This window comes from Ambystoma mexicanum, chromosome 5p (genome assembly GCF_040938575.1).
Source record: "Ambystoma mexicanum isolate Mex_15411 chromosome 5p, UKY_AmexF1_1, whole genome shotgun sequence".
Classification (NCBI taxonomy): Eukaryota; Metazoa; Chordata; class Amphibia; order Caudata; family Ambystomatidae; genus Ambystoma; species Ambystoma mexicanum.
In genome coordinates, this window is record NC_090930.1 from 227,187,341 (window position 1) to 227,207,505 (window position 20,165).

At 40.1% G+C, this 20,165-nt stretch overlaps 1 long non-coding RNA gene across 1 annotated transcript in view; it reads right to left on the bottom strand.

The window, feature by feature from the left end:
• Positions 1-3,038: 3,038 nt before the first annotated feature.
• LOC138480872 (uncharacterized) overlaps positions 3,039-20,165 on the bottom strand; it is a 138,225-nt gene continuing 121,098 nt past the window's right edge. The window contains exon 3 of the long non-coding RNA XR_011274152.1: positions 3,039-5,799. This is a non-coding gene — a long non-coding RNA (uncharacterized lncRNA). The remainder of the gene's footprint in view (positions 5,800-20,165) is intronic.

A 20,165-nucleotide genomic window follows, 5' to 3' on the forward strand; every position in this document is an offset into this window, starting at 1 on the left:
TTCAAAGCACCCACAAGGCAAGCAGGGTGGGGACAGGGGAAGGTAGACAATGAATTACAGCCTTCAGGGACAACACCTTTCAGGAAGCCACATTTTATTGCAGTTATAAACACTTGGATGCCAGCCTTGCAGTGTTGGAGTTCTTTGTGACAGTAAGCTAAAGGGTTTGCTTCTGGCCTACAGTGATGGCATCAGTGATGTGATTTGTAATGTCATCAGTGTTCTGATACAACATGTAATTAGGGATGTCATCAGTGATGTGATCTGTGATGTAATCATTGTGGTCATAGGCTGCGCAACAGGGGGCGTAAAGTTAAGGTGACTTTAGATGAATTTCAGGGGTTTTGTTACATTACGTTCTCACCCTGCAACTAAAGAATTTTCCTTGAAAATATATGTATATATATTCGTCTTAGTTCCGATCCGATTTTTCAACCTTCCTTTTCAATCTTCAGAAGGTTCCTCTGCTCGACTTTCATTTGGCTCCTCAATCAGTTGTAAAGCATGTCTGGGGTGACAGCTTTTCAACTGATTTATGTGAAACAATTTTTCTTCTGTCTGTTCTCCTTTTGGGATAATGATCTTGTAGGCAACAGGTGATATTTGATATGCAATTTCAAAGGCACCACACCAAGATGGGAGAAATTTCCGTTCCTTGGCCTGATTCCTTTGAAAATTGTACAGATAAACCTTGTCTACTGAATACCTGGCATTCTTGGAGTATGGGTTCAGAAAGCTCTTATGCCCTTGATCTGTCTGATTGTATCTTTGACAAAACCTTATTTGTTTCCCTCTATTTTTCTTCTTCTGAACCAGAGTCCATTCACTAACTGACTCAGAACTGCTACCGGTACTCTCTTCAATGCTATCTATGCTCTCCCTAGCTCTGTGAGACTGGGAATATCTCCCAGAATCACACAGTCTGGACTCCTCTTGCCTGAACCAAAGTGAACTCTTAGAGTCACTCTCCCTAGTAACCCGGTTTCCTCACCCCTCCTACCAGGGAGTCTGTGGAATTAACACCCTTCGCCTGAATATACAGAGGTTTTTAGAATGCCATTCCTAGGCGGAGGGTCTTTATTTTCTCCTTCCTCGAAGTGGGCAACGTGGTCTCTTTGTAGTCGCATATTCAGCCAATCTAACCCCCTGACTTTCTCATCATAAGAGTTTTCATGCCCTGAAGTACTTACAGTAGTGTTCCTTACTTCCCAGGACACACTGGTCCATCCACTTTCATTTATGTGTGGTAGAGATGAATATTCATCCTTATCAGAAAAGAACCGGCCTTCTGGATCAGTTGGGCTGAACCTGGGTAAGTCAAACTTCCTCATGTTCCCCTGTTATTGATAGGTGGCATCCATAATGTTTGTTCCCATTGTGCATGAGAGGTTTAAATGCCTGGCATGAGGCCCCTGTTGTGAATGGTGCCTCACCTTGATCAGCGGGGCCTTGCCACATATCTTGATTAGTAAAGGTGACTCAAGGCCTGCTTATAATTTTTAATTTCCTTGGTGAGACTCTCACACCTGCTTCTCTATGTCCTTATTTCCTGTTGTTATTCAGAGAACTGGCTTTTTAATTCTGAGACTAAGGCCTGATTAATCTCATGCACCCTGCTCTGAGCTGCCAACCGGTCCTTTGTTTGCTTCACCACATGCTGAAGTGATTGGTTCTCCCTCTGTGAGCCTTGTATGCTGCGTGCATATTCAAGGTGCTTTTCCTTAAAGAGACTAATCTCTTTCTATTGCTCATCCCTACAATGTGTTGCCTGTAATAGTTCTGCTTCTATTTGTCTCACTTGCCTTTCTAGCCCATTCCATTTGTCTCTAATTCATATCAGTTCCTGAGAACCTGACTGTTCCTTGTCTACCTCTGTTTCCAAATGATTTATTCTCTGTAATAGGACGCTGTTATCCTGATTCAAGAGGTCTTGTTCCTGAATCAGCTGCGTCCTTTGTTGTTTCAGAGTACTCATACCTTGGTGAGTGAGTCTGTTTGTCTAATGATAAACTGACTATTTTCCCTTTCTAAGGTCTTGATTTGTTGCTTGAGGGCCATCATGTCATCTAACAAGCCTCTATTATAAATAGTCTGATCATGAACCTTATGTTGCAGTGTGCTCAATTTTCCACACACTCTTTATGTTCATTTGTCAGTTCAAAAAACTGTATTACACACTCTGCACTCTGTTGCTTCTGGGTTTCTAACTCATTTTTGAGTTGTTCAACAATATCCTGGACCTGTGACAGGTCTCCAGACTGATTCATCCTACTATCCTCACTATTGTGCCAACGCTCTTCCACACAAAGCAAATTAAAATGTAACTGAGCAGTTAGCTGAGCCATTTGTTTCTGTTCTTCACAAGCATTCTGGGTCATGTAAAATGCCTCTAGTGCATTGGCAATATTTCATGCTCAAATAAATTTTCATTGCTTACTGAGGTAACCTCCATCACAATTCAAGTTTGCCAGTTTCCAGTATCACCCTCAATACATTCTCAATAATTTAGCTAGGGGATGCTCCCTGGCTACATCAATTTGTACAGTGGTAATTTTCACAATGGCGTTTCACATCTTAGTAAAACTTTCTTTATGCAGGCGCAAACATCACCCTGTTCCTGCTTGATTTCTTCACACAAATCATTTCTTACACAATCTTAATTGTTCACCTATACACCTCCCTGGAATTTAGGGGTCAAGTGCTTGTGGCACTTTAACGAGGCAAAGACGACTTTCCCTGCACCTTAATGCAATTGCATCAAAATGAATAGCCTATCACAATGTACTTGTCATGGGTGAGAAACAGGCAGCTAAATCTCAGCCATGAGCCCCCAATTTGAAACAGTTTATTGAGAAGCCACCCTCAAAATGGGGAGTTGCTTTCCTCCCCACTCAAGGTGTTATGTAAGCAACTGTTTATTCAGCCCTACTTCAGAAACATACCTCCCACCTGAGCTAACAATTAGCCAAGAACCAGGCCGGTGTACAGGAAATATATTTTTATATATTTAAATTAAAAGTAATCGAATTATGCATGAACATGTCAAACACCACTTTAACCGTGGCACACACAATAAACTTCTCTCAAAATAATGAAATCACAAAAGTCAGTTGAAAAGAACACAAATCACTATTCTTTACTTTCTCCAAATTTCACTTCAAGAAATAATTAGCGCTGGTCAGTGAGTACCTTTATATATGTAGTGATGCGCAATTTCAATTTTCCTGTTCCCATTAAAGGCTAGCAGTCGGATTTCATGATTGGTACAAATACATATGGCAATTATGAATTTCACGAACACTTTTGTTTTTCAGACGCCCCCCTACTTTGGTCTATATTGGGGAAGTTAGACAGAAAAATGTGAATGATTTAGTGATTTCAGACCCACCTCCTCTGAAAGGCCTGTGTTAGGGGACGGTTGGACAAAAATATTGGACTGATTTATGAACAAAGACACGACTCTTCCTTGAAGAAGTCAGGGTCAACAGGACAAAAAGGATTACCCAATTAAATTATAGGCTACAGTTTCTCAGCGCACACTCTGCAGTGAGCTTTGTAAATTTAGAATTTTAACAAAAATCATCACGTAGTGTTTCACCAAATGGGGAATTAATTAAATTAATCGTTTTAGTTAAATAGCCTGAGGATCTACACAGTTTTGCCCCCAACCCACTATAAAGGGGAAGGATTTAAGGCAAGCAGACCCCCCCACCTTTTGGTTTCCCAGGGCTCAGTTCTACTTACATAGAAAGACTCTGTTTAAAGTTCAGGAAAGTGAGCCACATTTCAGGACACTCTGGAAAAGATAGGGCAGGGGTCTTGTCACTCCACTCTCAAGGATGGTCTCCCGCTCTCCAACATTGAACCTGGTCAGCTTTTAGGCCTTTCTAGCAATAGACAGCTCCAACCAGAAGCACTTTCAATAGTCACCTCTGGTATTCCTTTGCAGCTGTCATAGGGTAAGTTGCAGCAGCACTCTTTTGATGGTACATTTTAGCAGCTCTGTCGCTTCCTCCTAGTGCAGTTCCCCTTATGTATATGACAACACCAATTTTACAATCTTGGGGAGTACTCTGCAACAGGTCACAAAAACAGGATTGGACAGTTAGCCTTCTCTCTCTTCGCCACTCCAGTCCCTCTCTACAGATTGGTTTAAGATTCTGACGCAGACATATGGCAGCTTAATTTACAAGTCCATTTCATTCTCATGTCAATTTTTGGGCTAAAAGTATCATGTGGAAAAATGTCATAATTTTACTAATGCCATAATATACTTTTCTTATTCAGATTATCATGGGAAATTAAATAAGACAACAGCCCGGTCTGTACTATTTTGCACAGCCGTTTGACCATTTTCTGCCATTTTGGTAAAACGCATATTCCTAATTTTACCCCCCACCCGTTTACCAACTCTCACATTTGGAACATTTTCAGATCAGCAAGAAACACATCTTAGATAGCCATTAGAGCTCCCTGGGTCACAGGGGGATGAATTGTATATCTCTAACATCCCCTGGAAATTACCTAACAAATGGAACATAAATGAAGGAAATCCGTCCTTATTTTTGCTGGGAAAAAGGCACACAGTATAATAGTCCTTTCAAATTAATGTCTAAATCTTCATGTCAGACAAATGGCAATTCCCCTGACTTCAGTCCATATGGTCTCCTGGGTCAGCCTGTAACCATAGATTGGATTTGCCTGGTTCAAAGTGAATTTGCACTGCTGAAAAGTGACGTTGCACTACCAACACAAACCTGTCGTGTATTTTTGGCATGCAAAGTCCAGTCAAAGTCCGCGCATAGTCATTTTTGCTGTACAAAATGACTTTGGCTGGACTTTTCTCAGCAAAAGTACACGTTGCACGGTTCCGTAAAGCAGGGTTTGTGTCAGCAGTGCAAAGTCACATTTCAGCAGTGTAAATTCACATTGTTTCCAGCTTGCTCTGTTTGAAGTTTGAGTTTCAGCCTCTCTTTTCACACCTACTGTCTTCATTCTGGTCATGCTCCAGTCAAGGCGAGTTTTCTTTGCAGAGAGCAAAGCTTCAGGGACAACACCTATCAGGGAGTCACAGTTGAAATCACTTGGATTCCAGCCTTCCATTACTGAAGTTCTTTGTGACAGCCAGCAAAAGGGTTCACCTCTGGCCTACAGAAAATATTCATGTAAACAAAGTGGGTTTTTCTTATGAAGTGTCTGCTGTTATTTTACTTGCAAAACATGATATACATTACTTTTTGTCAACCCACAAATCATGACTTTTCCCTGAAATTGTTCTGTGAGCAGTTGTACATTTTTCACATGTAAACTGTTTTTACTTGCACACACACATGCAGATCCATTTTTTTTGTGTCGGTGTTTAAAAATCCTGTTTTCAACATGAAATGGACCTTTGATTATTCTGCTTATTTTTTTAATTGAAATGCTGCTTTTCCTTGATTAGTGATAGGTAGGCCTTTTTCACATGAACCTTCAGTTTTCCCTTGCAGCTACACATGCAAAGCCATATTTGGTGTTAGTTTTGACAAATCCTGTTTTTCAGTGAAATGGTACTTCAGTTTGGGGCCCCACTGTACCCCTTGTTCTTCCATGACTCTTTGGTGGGGAAGAGCATGGTTGAGTGGGGTTTCATTTGATGAAATGCCCTTCATTAGTGAGTGGGCACTCCAGTCTCCCTGTCCATCTTTCGGTTGGAGGGTGTGGTAGGGCATCCCCTTTCTTCCTTTTTAGCCGGTGTCCCTTGGGTTCTCACCAGACACCCCTCTTGCCTCCATGCTGGAAATGAAGGAAGTTTGTTCTCTAATAATAGAAAGAAGAAAGAGGCTCAGTACTTTTTACACACATATTTCCCCAGAAGATGTACATAGAATGGACAACAATAACAACAGCATACAAGTATAAAGAGAAATGTTCACCATTTCACAAAACACATTTTATTTATTTTCTTTCTTTTTCACCATGAGTACCAAATAATTGACTGACTGTTTATATTGTTTATATATATTACACCACAGCCCGTGGTAACGGGCGTGTAGTTATGGTTAAGTTGCTAAACTCATAGAATGAACACTTGTTCAGCAGCTTATAACTTTGCGCCCCCCTGCAAGAATCCTCACCAAACTTTATATATAAGTATATGGGCCGTTATGAATTTGTTCACCAAGTTGGGTGAGGTTTCATGCAGGGGTGGCAAAGTTATATGGGGGGTCCCACTTTTGTTTTCTTCCTATAGACTAAATGGGAAAAAACATTCTGCACAGCTACAGCCTGAACAGCTGGACAGATTTTTACCAAATTTGCGGCAGGAGTGGGGGCTTGCGTCAGAAAGCATGCTTTTGTGTGTTTGGTGGAAATATAACTAGTACTTTTGTTGCAAATTACTGAAATGTATGTCCCAAAAAATTAGTGATATCTGGGTCTGCTCCGCAGACCCATTTCCCTGTTCACTCTGTGGACCAAAGTGTCATTGGCCTGCGCTATGCCGTGATGCATGCGAACGTTGGATGTGGCCGGTGGTTGGCTGTAGGGAAGCATGCTGAAAATCAAAGTTTTTGGGAAACACTGCCACAGTGTATCAGAGGACAGTGTGGTGGCGGAAGGGTCTGGAAAATGTACCGTACGCTGTGTTTTGGTGGCAAGTAGGGAGGGAACGGGTGGGGAGTGAGAAGTGGTTCATGTAACATATGTAGGTAGGTGGAAGAAGACAGAGGAGTGCCTGAAGTTTCACGCCTACTGCATCAAGTCGTGGGTAGCTAGACAGGCAAGTACTTTGTGTGGTGTTTGGAGACAGGTGTCGTAACGGCCCGATAGCTTCATCCGTGACTTGTTTGCAGCAACTTATTTCCGTGGTGAGTCGTGGTAGATCAATTTTAGAAGGGGAATGAATTTCACATCACATAGGTTGGATGGGAGTGCAGGTGGTTTTGCTATGCATATGGAATACGGTAGTTGGGCACATGGTGGCATGCATGGGTGCAGGAAGTTGCATTGGGTCTGTTAAAGTCATAGGGCATGCACTGAAGAGCGTAGGGCTTTAGCATACCTACTGCAGTAATGCAAGTGTGAATGTGCATCCAGTACAGGGTGGTGCTTGCATAGTGCTTTGTGTGCACATTGCTTGCAGTAGGCCAGTGTTGCAAACCTAATGTGAGTAGTTTAGCAGTGACACATCAGTTTGGTAATGGAAGTGGGGACGGCCATAGTATGTCAATGAAAGTGCGCAGGGGGGCAGGAGAGAGCATTTTCTTTCTACATTATGGTAACTGGTGCAATTTGTTGCTACATAGTACCATGGCGGTGTGCAGGTTGTGTAGGAGCGCTGGTGGAAGTGCTGTGTATGTGGATAGTAGAAGTTGGTGAAATGGATGGTGCCATTATGTAGCAGTGAGAGTGTTGAAGGCCTAGACTGTTGGGTGCATGACTGAAGGCCGTAGGCTGTAGGCCATGCACTCAGAAGCTTGAACTTTAGGACCCACGCAGCAGTAATGCATTTTGGATTCTGCAGCAGTTAGAGGGTGGTGACCTATGAAGAATGGGTGTGGAGCACATTTCAGATAAATAGAGCAGGAGAAGTGAGCTGCCATGTGTGCATGTTTGGTTTTGCAGGTAAGGACACTGTTACAACATGGTAAAGTTTTTGATGTGTACTTGGCGATGGTGCTGTGAAAAGTCATGCAATGTGGGCGCTGGGTGCTGGGTTTGCATACTGTTAGTATGGAATAGGATATGGTAGAAGTGCACCTTGACTGTGCTTGGTTACTATGCTGTTTGCTGAATTGTTGAAGTAGGGCCAATGTTGTGAAAAAGTTGTGGTTAGGTTGGCAGTGACACAATAGTTTGGGAATGGAAGTGGGGATGGCCCTGCTCTGTGCATGAAAATGCACAGGCGTGCAGAAGGGAGGGTTTTCTTTCTTCATTATGTTAACTGGTGCAATGTGTTGTTGTATAGTTCCATGGTGATGCACAGGTTGGATAGGAGTGCTGGTGGTAGTGCTGTGTATTTGGATAGTCGAATTTGTGACATGGTGGAATGGATGGTGTCATTATGTAGCAGTGAGAGTGTTGAAGGCCTTGACTGTTGGGTGCATGGCCAAAGGCAGTAGGCTGGTGGTAGTGCTGTGTATGTGCACAGTCGAAGTTGGTGACATGGTGAAATGGGTGGTGCCATTATGTAGCAGTGAGAGTGTTGAAGGCCTAGACAGTTGGGTGCATGGGACATACACTGCAGTAATGCATTTTGGATGTTTCAGGAGTTAGAGGGTGATGACCAGTAAAGAATGGGTGTGAAGCACATTTCAGACACAACAGAGCAGGAGAAGTGAGCTGCAATACGTGCATGTGTGCATGTTTGGTTTTTCAGGTGAGGACACTGTTACAACATGGTAAAGTTTTTGATATGTACTTGGCGATGGTGCTGTGAAAAGTCAAGTTGTGTGGGCAATTGGTGCTGGGTTTGCATACTGTCAGTATGGAAGAGAATATGGTGAAGTGCACCTTAATTTTGCTTGGTTACTATGCTGTGTGCTGAATGGTTGAAGTAGGGCCAATGTTTTGAAAACTTTGTGGTTAGGTTGGTATTGATGCAATACTTTGTGAATGGGTGAGGGTAAGGGTGGTGGAGGCTGTGGTATGTTTGTTGATTCTGCTGATAGCAACCTGGTGCAATGCAGAGGTTAAGTATGTGATTGGTGGATGCGTGTGCAGGCTGGTTAGGAGTGCTGGTGGCAGTGGTGTGTATGTGGATTGGTGTAGTTGGTGATATGGTCACATGCATGGTGGCATTACGTGGCAGTGCCTGTGTTCAAGGCCTATCCTATTGGGTGCATGGCCGAAGGCTGTAGGCCATAGGCCATGCATTGACGAGCCTAGGAATTGAGGAAACTCACGCCCTAATTCAATTTTTACTGTGTATCTGGTAGAGGCTGGTGACCTGTAAAGAATGGTGGTGGAGTACATTTCCGGTGCCATAGAGCAGTAGAAGTGAGCTGGCAGGTGTGTATGTTTGGTTCCGCAGGTGAGGTCACTGGTAGAACATGGAAACATTTTGGATGTTTGATTGGAGATGGTGCAATGAAAAGTCACGCAGTGTGGGCACTGGGTGCAGTGTGTGCATACTGGTAGCATGGCAGAGGGTATGGCTGTAGTGTAACTTGTATGGGTTCTTTACTATGCTGTGTGCAGATCTGTTGAAGTGGGGCCAATGTTGTGAACATGTTGTGGTTAGGTTAGTAGTGACACAATACTTGATGGCAGTGGGTAGGGGTGATTGAGGCTGTGGGATGTTTGTGGATGCTGCTAAATGCGACCTGTTTTCGTGAATGGGTGTTTTATGGTGCTTTATTACTATATTCGTAGACTCATCCTTCAAGTATGTTCTTAGAATAATTCCCTTATGGTCCAGTCATATCATATGAAACATAAACATAGGGGAAGACACAACCTTGAAAGACAGCAATCCTTTTTGTGCATTAAAATTATCAGTAGATTTATCAGCACTTTCTGATACTTTTGATGCTTTTTTGTTACTGTACTTTCGCTGTATATGCTCCTATTTTTATATGTTGTACTCACACTATTTTCCTTAGGGTCCACACACATCATGTGATATATATAGATAGGGTAAGTAACAGCTTTGAAACAGAGCAATCATTTCTCTGCATAAAGGTAATCAGTTAGGTTATGAACACTTTCTGCTACTATTTCTGTTTCTTTTTCTTACTTCAATTCCCTTGTATATATTATTATTTGTATCTGGGGTTGTCTCTTTGTAATTTGTCTATAATAATGCAATTATGTAGTAAGTGGGTTTTATTACCTACTTATCACAAGTTTCACTGTACGCAAAACTCTAACATGAAAACAGTTATCATTTCACTATTCAACATGGCAAGCTTATGAATATTGCACCTCCATCATGTATGCTGCACACAATGCCTATGTTTCTACATGAGTACCATTGTATACTGGATTGAAGTTAATAATAGAATGCTATTTATATCAATGCATAGCTTAATGCACTGATTAGCACTTGATATTTATTCCAATAATCTTTGACACTTTTTTATTAACATTACACTAAGAATCCCTTGTACAGACTTTTCATGAAAGGTAAATGCACATGTGATGTGATCGGTGATGTCAACAATGACATTTGTGATGTCATCTTTGATGCTCTGGGTGTTAGGTTTAGCAGTGCACGGTGGTGGCGCGAGTTATGGTTGCTTAGCTCACCATAACTGGAGAATTTCAGGGGGTTTTCGGTTTTACTTGGAACCATAACGTCCCTTTAACAACATTTTTTCCCTGAATTTCATAGGTTTTTAGTTGCGCAACTTAACCATAACGTCCCGTTAACAAAGTTTTTTCACTAAATTTCATAGGTTTTTAGTACCGCAACTTAACCATAACGTCCCGTTAACAAAGTTTTTTTATTGAATCTATATATATATATATTTATATATATACATATATTATACATATATATACATATATTACATGGCCACGGTAGTGGCCATGTAGTTATGGTTAAGTTGCTGTTTCCATAGGAAGAGCACTTTTTGGGCGGCTTATAACTTCGCTCTCCCTGGACGGATCCTCACCAAACTTTGCAAAAAAAGTAGTTGGGTCACTCTGAATTTTTTTGCAAAGTTTGGTGAGGATTTGTCCGGGTGGGAAAAGTTATAGGGGGGGTCCCAAAACTTTTTTTTTTCCAATAGACTAAATGGGAAAAAACTTTGCGCACGGCTACAGCCCGAACCGCTGGACGGATTTACACCAAATTTGCGGCAGGAGTGGCGGCTTGTTCCCAAAAGCGTGCTTTTGTAAATTTGGTGTAAATCTGTCCAGTAGTTTTTTTTAAAAATGACCAAAATGTAGGTAAAAAAAAATTAGTGATATCTGTGTTCGCTTCGTGGACGGACTTCCCTGTTCGATCCGCGGACAGTGTCCTGATTGGCCAATCGTCTTGCGTGATGTTCGTGGACATGCAACGTGTTCGCTGATTGGACGGCGTGGAGTGTGAAGCGCGTCAGATTTTTCGGTAGCGCCCGCCATCTTGGATTCGCGGACGTCCGCGGACAGAGTGTGTTGGTGTGTAGGAGTGTTTGGGGAGGGTGGGAGTGTATGAGATAGGATGAAAGTTGTGTTTGTTATGTGTTAGACGTTATTTTTGTGTTCGATTTGTTTGCGGACATCACGGGTGTTCTGAAATGTTCTAAATAAACTGACTAGGGGGTGTTCTAAGGTCTCAATATGTGTCCGTTTTGTTCGCAAGCAAAGTGAAACTGTTCTAAGAACAGTCGTGGTGTCTGGGGAGTGTTCGTAGGGGGTGTCCTGAGGACGCTGTCCGTATTGTTCTCTGTCAAGTTGAATGTGTTCTAAGAACACCCGTGGTGTCCTGAAATGTTCGCAAATAAACAAAATGGGGGTGTTCTGAAGACGTTTTTGAGAACACTCCCGGTGTCCTGAAATGTTCGTAGGGGGTGTCCTGAGGATGCTGTTTGTATTGTTCTCTGTCAAGTTGAATGTGTTCTAAGAACACCCGCGGTGTCCTGAAATGTTCGCAAATAAACAAAATGGGGGTGTTCTGAAGACGCTTCTAAGAACACTCACGGTGTCCGGGGAGTGTTCATAGGGGGTGTCCTAAGGACGCTGTCCGTATTGTTCTCTGTCAAGTTGAATGTGTCCTAAGAACACTCGCGGTGTCCTGAAATGTTCGCAAATAAACAAGATGGTGGTGTTCTGAAGACGCTTCTAAGAACACTCGCGGTGTCCGGGGAGTGTTCGTAGGGGGTGTCCTGAGGACGCTGTCCGTATTGTTCTCTGTCAAGTTGAATGTGTCCTAAGAACACTCGCGGTGTCCTGAAATGTTCGCAAATAAACAAGATGGTGGTGTTCTGAAGACGCTTCTAAGAACACTCCCGGTGTCCGGGGAGTGTTCATAGGGGGTGTCCTGAGGACGCTGTCCATATTGTTCTCTGTCAAATTGAATGTGTCATAAGAACACTCGCAGTGTCCTGAAATGTTCGCAAATAAACAAAATGGAGGTGTTCTGAAGACGCTTCTAAGAACACTCGCTGTGTCCGGGGAGTGTTCGTAGGGGGTGTCCTGAGGACGCTGTCCGTATTGTTCTCTGTCAAGTTGAATGTGTCCTAAGAACACTCGCGGTGTCCTGAAATGTTCGCAAATAACCAAGATGGTGGTGTTCTGAAGACGCTTCTAAGAACACTCCCGGTGTCCTGGAATGTTCGTAGAGGGTGTCCTGAGGACGCTGTCCATATTGTTCTCTGTCAAGTTGAATGTGTTCTAAGAAGACCCGTGGTGTCCTAAAATGTTCGCAAATAAACAAAATGTGGGTGTTCTGAAGACGCTTCTAAGAACACTTGCGGTGTCCGGGGAGTGTTCGTAGGGGGTGTCCTGAGGACGGTGTCCGTATTGTTCTCTGTCAAGTTGAATGTGTCCTAAGAACACTCGCGGTGTCCTGAAATGTCCGCAAATAAACAAGATGGTGGTGTTCTGAAGACGCTTCTAAGAACACTCGCGGTGTCCGGGGAGTGTTCGTAGGGGGTGTCCTGAGGAGGCTGTCCGTATTGTTCTCTGTCAAGTTGAATGTGTCCTAAGAACACTCGCGGTGTCCTGAAATGTTCGCAAATAAACAAGATGGTGGTGTTCTGAAGACGCTTCTAAGAACACTCCCAGTGTCCGGGGAGTGTTCGTAGGGGGTGTCCTGAGGACGCTGTCAGTATTGTTCTCTGTCAAGTTGAATGTGTTCTAAGAAAACCCGCGGTGTCCTGAAATGTTCGCAAATAAACAAGATGGTGGTGTTCTGAAGACGCTTCTAAGAACACTCCCGGTGTCCTGGAATGTTCGTAGGGGGTGTCCTGAGGACGCTGTCCGTATTGTTCTCTGTCAAGTTGAATGTGTTCTAAGGAGACCCGTGGTGTCCTGAAATGTTCGCAAATAAACAAAATGGGGGTGTTCTGAAGACGCTTCTAAGAACACTCACGGTGTCTGGGGAGTGTTCGTAGGGGGTGTCCTGAGGACGCTGTCCGTATTGTTCTCTGTCAAGTTGAATGTGTCCTAAGAACACTCGCGGTGTCCTGAAATGTTCGCAAATAAACAAAATGGGGGTGTTCTGAGGACGTTTTTGAGAACACTCCCGGTATCCTGGAATGTTCGTAGGGGGTGTCCTTAGGACCCTGTCCGTATTGTTCGTTGTTAAGTTGAAAGTGTTCTAAGAACTATTGCATTGTTCTGAAATGTTCGTAGGGGGTGTCCTGAAAACGGTGTCCGTATTGTTCGCTGGCAAGTTCAAAGTGTTCTAAGAACACTCACATTGTTCGCGGACATTAAAAGTTTCCCATAGATCATAGTTGAAATGTTTGACTCTATGGATGTGATATGCTGCGGTGGTTGTTGCCAGGGACTGCATAGAGTCTTGGGTGCATGGCCGTTTGGCCATGCACCCAAGACTCTATGCCCTGGCAACAACCACCGCAGCATATCACAGTCATATTTGCTTATAACTTTGGGTGAAAAACAAATGTATAAGGAACAAAGGTATTAGATACTATGGATGTGATATGCTGCTATGGTTGTCCTTATTATTGTATACTTACTGTTTGGTCTAGTAATGGGAGTCCATGTTTTTCTTCTTCATTTCTGTGATAAAAGAAAATAGCATGTTAGTATTAGTATTTTGTAATGACTTATTACATTGTATAAGCAATATACTTTTATTTTTTTTCGACCCTCATATTTAGTAGAGTACAAATCAGAGTACTGTGCAATTTGCTCAGTTTCTGTATTTGTTGCTAAAATCATTGGGTCTGGGAGAAAAAAAAATCCATGTTGGATTAAAAAAAAAACCTTTTCTGTTATGCTACAGTTTATTTGTTTGTTTGTTTTCAGTGTTCACTTGTTGTTTCTGGCTAATGCTTTATACTTTGCTTTGTTGTATTTTTTTGGGAGCAGTAACAGATTCTTCATTTGTTTTGATATTATAAAATTTTGGAGCAGTTAAATACCAATTGGCGTATTCTAACTGTCTATTTTTTAAATATATTTTAGTGGTTTTGATTTATCTATTTGAATATTGTTAAATTTTGGGACAGTTAGATACCAATTGGCGTATTCTAACTGTGTATTTTTTGGTCTCATTTAGTGGTATTCATTTATCTGATTAGTTGTTGTAGAATCTTTGAGCAGTTAGATAGCTTTTGGAGTATTCTAACAGTTTATATTTTTTTAACACAAATTTACTTAAAGGTTTAAATACAGTTTATTTATCAAATTTTGGTTTTAAGAACATCAAATAAGCGTTTGTAAGATTTGCTGGTAATCTCTGCTTTAAAGTAATGGTACTATCATTACGTTCAAACCATCCACATTTCTTTTTTATATATGCAGTTTAGTGCCCTGAATTGGTTGTGGCTCCTGCGTGGTAGATTATACCTATTGTTGTGAAGGTTTTCTTACCAAGTGATATTTGACCATGTGTGAATCCAGTCAGCTTCCAGTTGTTTTTGGTACCATCTGCATTGTAACGTAGAAGCATTAGTATTACGTATTTACTATGTGCTTGTATTACTAACGTGGAGCGATTATCTGAATTGCAGGTAGAGCATAATCTACCATGGTTTGCATTTTGTACAAGTTGCTGAAATGGAATGGATTCACAATTTGGTATTGATATATATATGAAGCATTCATTGGGGATTTCTTCTTAAGTGACATTGTTGCAGAGAGTGAATGTATGTTTCCATATGTATGAAATCTGAAAGATTTCATTTATAGGTATGTTTTTGTTTTCCAGTACTTGTAGAAAGTACATTAGAAATTCTTGTGGATCTTCCTGTGAGTTTATAGTGAATTTTACCATTCCAGCACAGTAGTCTAATTGTCGTCTTATTCCAAAAACACTATATGTGTTGTCAGGATTGTTTGCTGCATTTCTGTGAAGTACCAACATTTGCAAACACAATGGGTCTGTACTGTGTAAGTAAATGTTGTCAACAATTGGTGGTAATTGAAATAGAATATTCATTGCTACATTTGCATAGCAACTTACACCAACTATATTTGAGAATTTAAATGGTCCAGGTAGTTCTGTATCTAACTGCTTTTTTGGAGTTTGTCTTCCTTCTTTAAAGAAGTACCTGGTTTACTTTCTCTAATTGATTCTTTTTTGTTTGTGGTACTTGATGAAGTATTAGTTCTTTTACTCTCTTTGGAGGATTTGCAGTGACGTCCTGTTGCATTTCTGTTTGATTTAGTTTTCTTTTACAACATTTTAGTTTTTGTGGAACAGAATATGTGTTTAGATGGGGAGTGTATAGTGAGCGAAGTCTATTATATTCTAAAATGCAAGGAATATCAGCGTTTACTTTACTTGCATCAAAGTTGATTAGAAATAGACCGTCAAGTGTACGTAAGCGTGATAGTGCTACGTAGCTCATGCCTTCTTTAAAGACTGTGTTACCAATATCTATCATTGCTTTGTCTAGGGTAAGACCTTGTGATTTATGAATCGTGACTGCGTATGCAAGAGTTAGAGAAAATTGTTCTCTGCGTACATACATATCTTTGAAGAGAAGGAATCTAGCTGTTGAGCGTCCTATCCGTTTTACTTCTGAAAGTTTGTCAAAGAGTACATTGACAAACTGAATTTTGTTGTCACGTGGGTATGTTTGAAAGCCAACAACTGTACCCAGCGCTCCATTAACTAGTCCTTGGTCCACGTCAAGGTTATGTTTAAGCATTACTCTGCAATTTTTTCTAAGCTTGCTGTGTTTGAGATTGATTTTTCTAAATTATTTAGTCTTGTTGTGGCTTGGTCACACATGGGTAGTGTCATACCATGTACATCTAGTTTGTCTGTGGCGCTAATTTCCATTATTGGTTGCATTTCTTTACTTAACATTATTTCATTGAATTTGAGACAGCTTGCAAGAGTTGGCATTAAGGCCATACAATTGACATTTTTGTGGGCTAATTATTCCATAACATCTGTAGCACATGCATTATTGCCATAAAGTGCATTAATGTGCCGGGTTTTCAATGTTGCTTCTGCTTATTTAGAAAGTATACCAACTCTCAAACTTTTTAAAATGTTGGCATAAGTTAGAATTGCAGATTGGCGCATGTTTTCTGTTAATTCTCTGCATTGGAAATGTTGCCAAAGGTTGACATTTCCAATGCTGCCAACAGTTTTACGGGAGAGTTTGTGCCCTAATGTTTTAAAAATAGGTTCACCTTTTACTGGTGTTAATTGAAGCAGATCTCCAAAAACAATAATGTGTTTTCCTCCAAAGAGCTCTTCATAGTCTGTTTTGAGTACTTCTTGTAATCTGAGGTGAATCAAAGCTAACATCAGGTTGGAGACCATGCTCACTTCATCTATTAGTAGCATTTTCATTTGTTTCAATACTCTGCTTAATTCCATTGCAGCTTCTGCAGAAAGTTTGTAATAGTCTAATTTGTTCTGGTGTTCTACTGTTAATAGTAGTAATCGGTATAATGTAACACCACCTATGTTGTAGGCAGCTAAACCTGTGGGGGCAGTGACAACAGCTGACAGTTTGTTGTTTGTCAATTGTTGAAGGAACTTACTAATGATTTTGATTAGGAATGTTTTGCCAGAACCAGCTTCACCACTGACGTACAGTAGTATAGGTTTATAATTATGACAGGAACATTCTTTATTTTCATGTTTTACACCATGTGCAATTTGTTTTGTTACTTCTTGAAAAATGCTACTTTGCTCATTGTTTAGTTTTGATTGTAGTATAGTTAAGTCTTCCTTATCTTCATACTGACACATGGTGTTTTCTACTTCTATCATAGCTAATTCTGCCTCATTTGTTATTAGTGGTTCTCCCAGTGGTTCTTGGCTTCCTGTTACAGAAGGTTGACTACTGTCAGGAGTATCCTTATCTAGTTGGGCTTGGAGTTATTCTTCATGTTGCTGTTCATTGTGCAACATTGTTTTGTACTGTGTAAAGTTTACATCAGTTATAGTGCTTTCATTTGCTTTGAAAGCATCCTCATATGAGTCATAGTTATCTAGTAATTGTTCTTCTTTTCTCCATGGTTTGAAGAGTTGTAGCAGGGACATGTAATATACTTCTTTATGTTGAGGAGTCTTCAATGACAATTTGATATGATTAATTAAATTTGGTTTAGTGAGTTTAACTAAGCTGCCTTCACAGTCTGTCACTCTATATTTCCCTTTTTTTTTAATCAGGTTTCATATTATTTTTGTATGTGTAGTTTTGGGCTATTTGGTGTAGACACATTTTCCAAAGTATTACTTCTGTTTGGGTAGTATGTGTCCAATAAATTGTTTTTTTAAAATGTCTTGGCTGTTGGGATCATGTTTGGCTATTGTTTCTATATCTTCATATGATTTTAGAACTCTTTTTCTAGATTTAGCTGGGCCAAGACTTAGCCATACTATATTTTCAGATTTACCATACAATGAAGAACCAGTTAAACGATCAGCTGCTTCATAAGATCCACATTCTCTATGGGTGAGCATTTTTATGCCCAAGCTGTATAATTTCTGAGATACTGTTTTATCTGATGACAGGTCATTCCAGAGGTCTTGGAGCTCTGTCTTTTCTGCTTTAGATAAGTATGCTGTGACATATCGTGCAACTGCAGTAGAATTGTCTGCAATGTACTGCAGATCTATGTTTGCATTCCATAAGTGGCCAATGATTGCATTATAATCATTGATATATTTTTCTTCTTATTTTCTTTTTATGTAATATGTATTTTTAGGTGACTTACCTTTAACACTATGTCTAACTGAAGACATGAGGTTGTTTACTTGACCTGTATTTGTAACTGGTCTAGGGAAACCAAATCGGCATTTGGTGTAGTATTTGCCTTTGTTTTTGTATTTGCGACGACAATATTTTCCACATTTGTGGCTTGTGATGGAATTTCACAAGTGACATATTTTTCAATAAACTGTAAAACAGTGGCATCACTGTCTTTACCAAATTTAGGAGCATCTTTAATCCATAAAAGCATGTGGATATGTGGTGCTCCTCTGGCTTGGTATTCTTTTCTCCAAAAGAAGTGTTGCACTTCTCCAAGGGGAGGAACAGTTTTATTACAAATAAAATGTAGCATAGCAATGAAGCGATGGTGAAAATATCTTGAAACATTAACAGGATCCAAAGAACAAAGTTCTCCAGGTGTTAGAATATCTATGTTTGTTTTGTTTTTATTTGATATGCGTAGGAAATCATGTAAATCTTCCCATGCATATTCTGCACAACTTAATGTAACAAACCAAGTGGGTGGGCCAAGGTTTCTGATCATACAACGTACATCTCCATGACATCGAAACCAATACTCTTTAGTACCACGCATATTTGCTAATAGATTTGTAATATTTGATTGTAAAACCTCATCCTTTTGTTGCACTTTTTCTAATAATTGTGTAGCTGTCATATTTTGAAAGTGTGATCCTGATTTTAATATGTGTGCGACTCCGTAACATAAAGTTGCTAGTTCACTTTCAAAGAGTAGGTGGAATATGTATTCCACATTTTGTCTAAATCTGGGATCTTCAGAATACATCCGTAATGAGCGGTATTCTGAAGCTGATATTTGAATAGGTCTATCATCATACCTTCCTCCGTTGCCAGTAGGAAAGAATAGAGGAAAAGCACGTGCTTCTATACTTTTTTCCCATATACTGATTGGCGATCCTTTTGTTTGACGCATTTGGTAAGTTTCCAGTACATCTTGTACGGTGTCATTACAGTGCGAAGGATGAATTGTATAATGGTCTAAAGTATTTGATATTGTAGCAGGATCTAGTAGCTCAAATTGACCAGCTTCTTGTGTTTCTTGAATTATTTCAGTTGTATCTTTCAAGTTTTCGTCAATATTAATTTCTTTGTAATATTCATTATTCTCTTTAAGATATTGGAAGGCTTGTCTAACTTTATATAAATCTACCAGCTGTTGCCATATTTTTTTTGTCTTTTGTAGGTACTCCATTTACTAATATAATTAAAGATTGCTGCATTGGACGTTGCACTCCTAGAGTATGCACATTTTCTTTTAGATTTAATGGTAAATAAACTACTTTTCCACAAATGCCTTTTACCAATTCAGAGGGAGGTAATTTTGCTGTTTTTGGTTGAAGGCGTATTATTGCTTGAAATGGGTGTACTGCTTGAATTATGATGCTTCCATATAAATTAAGTTGTTGTAGAGGTTTTGGTACTGGGTATATTTCCAAATTATTTGTGATAGAATGTGAAGGAGTTTGGTTGTTGTCAAGTTTTGTAGTGCAATAACTGCAAAGTATTAAGGGCTCAGTTATTTCATATTTGTTTTGTGCTAGAAGGTAGAGAGCTAATTCAAACCATTTAGAATCTTCATTGTCTTCTATTTTGTATGATAGGTCCACAGTTTTTGTGTTACTTTTATAAAAAATTCTACGGCAACATACACATACATGGTTTGGTACTTCAGCTGATGTACTTTTAAATTTTAGTATTTCTTTTTTGTATGTGTTTAGCAAAAGGTTGCCATGTGTAGAATTGTTGCTTAATTGGTTTAAAGCTATTTCATTCTGTAAATGGCTTTCACTTCCAAAATATTTTTTCTGGATATAGTGAATTTCTTCAAGTAGGTCTTTTGCTGTACCATGTAGAAGGATGTTATTTAACTTTGCTAGTGCTAAAGCAGGACTTTTAGCATAGTACAGTTTATAGACTAGGTTTCTTATAGTTTAATGATGTGTTGATATCCTTTTGATATCATGGAAAGTGGTCTTACAAGTAGGTCCTGTAATGCAGGCCAATGAATGTCCTTGTAGTCCTGTGTACTTGCGCACTGGACAGGTATCTATATTTTGCAGTAATTTAATTTTGATTTTGTCTTTGCTTTTTACATATTTATTGAGGAATTGGTGTAAAGATTTGAAACATTGTTTGGGAATGTTACACATTGACGTGCATGGCCATTTGTACACTAGACGTTCTGATTCAGTTGAATAGAGGGGTCATTCTAAGTTTTCAGGGCATATTTTTGTAAGGAGTACTTCTTGTTCCATTATGGTATTATTCACTTTTTCATAACCTCGACCACTGCTATTTATGGCAATTGTATTCATTTGCTTTTGTTTGTACGCTTCTTCA